Raw genomic sequence first — 5,988 nt, 5'->3', positions numbered from 1 at the left:
AGCACAGTGGTTACATTGCCAGCCACCAGAGCTGGCAGGTTCAAGCCTGGCCCAGGCCTGCCAAACAACGACAGCTACAACCAAAAAACAGCCAGGCATTGTGGCAGGCACCTGTAGTCCCAGCTACTTGGGAGACTGAGGCAAGAGAATCACTTAAGCCAAAGAGTTTGAGGTTGCTGTGAGCTGTGACCCCACAGCACTCTACCGAGGGCGACACAGTGAAACTCTGTCTTGGGGTAAAAAAAAAAAAACAGAATATGAACATAATGTCATATAACAAGAAATTAATTAGATGAGCATAGCCTTCAAGTCTTTTATGTAAAGTCCTAAGTTACCTTTTTAATTTATTACCAAATGACCATCCCTCCATCACAAGGACCACCATTACATAGGGCTGAAGGAGAGTATGGCATAAAGGCCTAGGCTGCTTGGGTTCAAAGTGCCAGTTCAGGTTCTTTCCTATTGTTTGACTTTGGGAAAATAAATTCTTTGCCATCAGTGTCCTTATTTGTAAAACAGGAATACTGATGTTATCTTTGTCTATTAAGAAGATTAATTAATGCACATAAGGCCTATAGAAGAGTACGTGGCACTCAGCATGTTAACAAAATATTAGTCATCAACCTCCTGATTCTACAAATATTTGAGTATTTTTCCAGTAGAATTTACTAATGAGTAACAGAACTCTGTTCTCCAAACGAAGAGAAATGACACACAGCATGCTAAGTTCTCTCAGGTTGGGACTATGTTACTAGGAGCAAGGGCGTTAACTCTCTCCTCCTCCCTGCAGCCCATTTTTGGCCAGCTTTAGTTGCTGCATTTATTTATTTATTTATTTTAGAAAGTGAAGGAGGCTGGAAGATATCAACACTGTGTCTCTGGTCCTCGATAAGATCAATAAATGAATCCAGGCACCAGCTGGAGGTATGACACGCTCATACCTTTAAAAGAAAAGAAAAGAAAAAGATGAAAAGAGAGTTGACCACTAGGAATCCAGGAACAGCTCCTCTGGATGCAAGTGTCGGAGAAGGGCTGGATGCAGGCCAGAAATGCTGCACCAAGAGCTCAGAACCGAGCCAGATGCACACTTCTTGGGGAAGAAATAACATATTGGCAACAACTGGCCACCTTTTAGCATCTGCCTCGATCGGCCTTAAGCAGTTTTACATCTATCTATTTAACGCAAATCTGACAACACCCCTGTGTATTACTATTAAACCCACTTTACAGAGGAAAGACTTGAGAAACTAACTCAACCTAACACTATATCGATAGTACTATATCGCGTGGAAGGTGGGGAAAGCGGGGGAACTTCAGGGCCCGGGAGACCCTCAAACTAGATGTGCTAGAGGGGGTCGCCCCCAACTTGGGGAAAGGCAAACAGCACTAAAAGCCAAGGGACGCAAACAGTAGTTCCCAACTTCCGTGGTATCTCTTTCCCGAGGGCGAGGGCTGACACCTGCGTGTCCCACGGCCGGGCCAGAAAATCTTGGAGTAGAAACAAGGGCTAGTCGCTTACTCACCTCCCAGAAGAGATTTAAAGCCGGCAGCTTTGACCTCCCGCAGCGGAAATACCGAATATACTGTACTCCTGGACTACATTTCCCAGAATTCCAGGCAGAACACTGGCTACAGCACCACCCCCGGCGGAAGTGGCTCTGGCTACCCGGCAGTTCCGGACTACAATTCCCAGAATCCCTACTAAGGCGCCGTTTAATCTAGGTTGCTGTTTTTATTTATTTTTTTAAAATATATAAGCAGATTCAGGTCTCAGGTACTTATTGGCCTTTTCTTTCTCTTCCCTCTTCCTTCTCTTTCTATCAAATTACACTACTAATAAGTGTGACTGTAAAGTGAATGTGGATGTCTGGAGAAAAAGGCAGTCTTAAAGTTTTCATGATTCTTAAGGCTCTTCAGAGCCTTAAACTTTTCATTGCCTTCTTAACTTTGCGTGTATCCGGATGTGTCTAGACCCCCAATGTTACCTGGCATAAGCTATTCATCCTTGGATGCTAATGATTCTCAAGAAGGAAACATAAAAAATCAGGCCACAAAAAAAAATAAGAAAAATTTCCCAATTTTTTTTTTTTCCTAAGAGACTCATTTTGCCACCATTGGTAAAGTGCTGTGTCGTCACTGCTCACAGCAACCTCCAGCTCTTGGGCTTAGGCATTTCTCGTGCCTCAGCCTCCAGAGTAACTGGGACTACAGGCACCTGCTACAATGCCCGGCTATTTTTTTTGTTGCAGTTTGGCTGGGGCCGAGTTCGAACCCACCACCCTCGGTATATGAGGCCAGGGCCCTACTCACTGAGCCACAGTCACTGCCTTGTTGGTTTTAATTGTTCATTTTGTCTTACTGTTTTTTAATTCTTTTTGTTTTATATTTGTTTATTTATTTATTTATTTATTTTTGCAGTTTGGGGGCGGGGCTGGGCCCACCACCTCCGGTATATGGGGCTGGCGCCCTACTCCTTTGAGCCACAGCCGCCGCTGTGTTCATTTATTTTTGAGACAGAGTCTCAAACTGTCGCCCTGGGTAGAGTGCCAAAAAGTCACGGCTCACAACAACCTCAAACTATTAGGCTTAAGCGATTCTCTTCCCTCAGCCTTGCAAGTAGCTGGGACGACAGGTGCCCACCACAACACCAGCTAGTTTTGGGTTGTAGTTATTGTTTGGCAGGCCAAGGCTGGGCTGGAACCCACCAGTGCTAGTGTATGTGGCTGGTCTACACACTGAGCTACTGTGAGGACCTAGAAGGCCAAACTACATTTTGTTAAATTTTATTTTTGCTGCCTAGTTGTTTTTTTCTCTTGCAGCTGCAAATCAGAATCGTTAAACTTCCCCCTTACCCCCGTGTATACCCCATGACCCACCCTTGCACAACATCTGCCCTGAGCCATAACCTTCACCCAGGCCAATCAGCTCAAGACAAGTACTACCCTACCACCCAAGGCCCCAATCAACTCCCCCAGAGACCTCCCCCTCCCTTCTTTCTGTACCCTTTAAAACCTCCCTCCAGCTTAAGGTTGGGGCTTCTCTGCTCTTCTGCTGCACCAGGATCAGGAAGCCCAGGCCAGAGCTTTCTAATAAACAACAGGCTCTTGCTTTTTGCATCAGATTCGGTCTCAGAGTGATTTATGGGGGATCTTGTGACTTGAGCATAACACTACAAGAGCTGAGCCCGCCTGGCTATTTTTGTCGTTGTTGCAGTTGTCATTGTTGTTTTAGCTGGCCCCGGCCAGGTTCAAAAACTGCCAGCCTAGGTGTAGGTGACCGGCGCCCTACCCACTGAGTTACAGGTGCCGCCCAATTTTTTTGTTTTAATTGCTCATTTTATTTTCTATTTATTTTCTATTTATTAATTTTTGAGACAGAGCCTCAAGCTGTCGCCCTGGGTAGAGTGCCATATCATCACAGCTCACAGCAACCTCCAACTCCTGGACTAAAGTGATTCCCTTGCCTCAGCCTCCCAATTAGTTGGGACTACAGGCGCCCGCCACAAAGCCCAGCTATTTTTTGCTTGTAGTTGTGATTGTTTTTTGGCAGGCCCAGGCTGGATTCAAACCTGCCAGCTCTGGTGTATGTGGCTGGCGCCTTAGCTGATTGAGCAACAGGTGCCCAGCCTTAATTGCTCATTTTAAATGTTGGATTTTCTAGCAAGTGAAAGAAGCTGAACTAGCATGGAAGTGAAAGAGATATGCTAATAGCAAACTACCTTAAAAAGAAATGAAGAAACAATTCCATTTACAATTGCTAAAAATGAATAAATAAATACATAAATAAGATACCTAGGAATAAACTCACCAAGCAGGTGAAAGAGCACTACATTGAAAACTATAAAACAATGATGAAAGAAGTTGAAAAGGCACAACAAATATATATCCTATGTTCACGGATTGGAAAAATTAACACAGTTGACCCTTGAACAACATAGAGATTGGGGTAGTAACCCCCTTGCACTCAAAAATCCATATACAACTTTGACCTCCCCAAAGAAGCCTTACCAATAACATAAATAGCTGATCAACACACTTTGCTATACAACACAATAGCTATACAACATAATTTGTATGTTGTATATATTCTTATAATAAAGTAAGCTTGAGAATATATAAATTATTTTAAAAATCATGAGGAATAGGCTTGGCTCCTGTAGCTCCATGGATAGGGCGCCAGCCACATACACCAGAACTAGTAGGTTCAAATCCAGCCCTGGCCTGCCAAACAACGATAACTACAACCACAAGATAGCCAGGTATTGTGGCGAGCACCTATAGTCCCAGCTACTTGGGAGGATGAGGCAAGAGAATTGCTTCAGCCCAAGAGTTTGAGGTTGCTGTGAGCTGTGACACTCTATTAGAGGGTGACACAGTGAGACTCTGTCTCAAAAAAAATAAAAAAATCATGAGGAATAGAAAACACATTTACAGTACTGCACTGCATTTATCAATACCAAAAGTTTATGTTGTCTGTCCCATCTGCAGGCATCATGGGTACATATTATGGGATTTCACATTTTCTTTTAATGTCATGATTTTTCTCCACATTTCTTTTGCATACTTCTAGTATCACTAGTGTTACATGGTGTTATCCAAAGTTTACTGAACTAATCATGAGAAATATGTGATCACCTCAAGATATCACTTTTTACATGAAACAAAACTTACGGAAGAGATGAACTGTTCAAATTAAGATCATCAGTTAAGCAGCAACACTTGAGCTCACTAAGAGAGTCAAATGGAGGGACCTGCCAAATAGAACCGACCTGCCCAGGAAGAAAAGAACACATAGAATGCCCCACCAAGGAAAGAGGGAATGTACCAATCCCTACCCTTCCAAACTTTTAAAATCCCCATCCAACTTAACCCATGTGCTGACTTCATTCTAGAACTCAGTTTACCCGCACCCACGTGGGAATAAAGGCTGCTGTTGCCCACACAGAACCAGACTCCATTTCCTTTCTTTCATGTTTTGGAATAATCTCTTACTTTTGGTCTTTGACCTCTCACCATAATAGCAACAGGGAGCAGCTACAGAATTATTAGTGTAGGAAAGCCTGTACTATAGTTGATTCTATGTGACTATACTTTAATATACATCTATATATGTTTGTTTTTTTTCAATGTTGACAAGCTATGTTATGGCTTCAGGGTTAACTCTTTAACCCCTCTAACAGCAAAAACAGCAACTCTGGTAAGAGTAAGCAAGCATGCAGATAATACCGGAATTCTTCAGTAGGGCCTTGATCTCAGGGATTCAAAGAATGAATCCACTGACCACGGATCAGGGTAAGACAGGATGTATTTTACAGAAAAGAATACAGAGAAAAGGGGCGGCGCCTGTGGCTCAGTGGATGGGGCACTGGCCCCATATACCGAGGGTGTAGGATTCAAGCCCGGTCCGGCCAAACTGCAACAAAAAAGTAGCTGGGCATTGTAGTGGGTGCCTGTAGTCCCAGCTACTTGGGAGGCTGAGGCAAGAGAATCAGCTAAGCCCAGGAGTTGGAGGTTGCTGTGAGCTGTGACACCACAGCACTCTATGGAGGGCAATAAAGTGAGACTCTGTCTCTACAAAAAAAAAAAGAATCCAGAGAAAAAGCACCAAAGCTCCTGGCACAGGAAAAAACCCAAGTCATAAAAAATCTCCCCTCTGGGTCCTTTCGATACGGGAATTTTGTCTTCAGTAGGTCCTTGGTCTCAGTGATTTGAAGAATGAAGCCACAGACCACAGATCAGTGGTAAGACAGGATTTATTTTACAGTAAAGAATACAGAGGAAAAAATACCAAAGCTCCTGGCAGAAAGAAAAAACCAAGGGGTGGTGGTGGTGGCGCCTGTGGCTCAGTGAGTAGGGCACCAGCCCCAGCCAAACTGCAACAAAAAAAATAGCTGGGCATTGTGGCGGGCACCTGTAGCTACTCTGTAGGCTGAGGCAAGAGAATTGCCTAAGCCCAAGAGCTGGAGGTTGCTGTGAGCTGTGACGCCAC

General features: G+C 43.9%; 1 protein-coding gene across 1 annotated transcript in view; it reads right to left on the bottom strand.

The window, feature by feature from the left end:
* The window catches only part of ZNF233 (zinc finger protein 233), an 18,325-nt gene extending 16,761 nt beyond the window's left edge, over window positions 1–1,564 (bottom strand). Inside the window, 1 exon segment of the mRNA XM_012811249.2 lies at window positions 1,524–1,564. The gene's annotated coding sequence lies outside the window, so the exon portion shown is untranslated.
* Window positions 1,565–5,988: the final 4,424 nt, after the last annotated feature.

The sequence above is a fragment of the Otolemur garnettii genome, unplaced genomic scaffold, assembly GCF_000181295.1.
Source record: "Otolemur garnettii isolate 467f Iridium unplaced genomic scaffold, OtoGar3 scaffold00152, whole genome shotgun sequence".
Taxonomy (NCBI): domain Eukaryota; kingdom Metazoa; phylum Chordata; class Mammalia; order Primates; family Galagidae; genus Otolemur; species Otolemur garnettii.
Note: the sequence above shows the minus strand (reverse complement) of the source record. Positions and strands in the feature narration are given on the sequence as shown.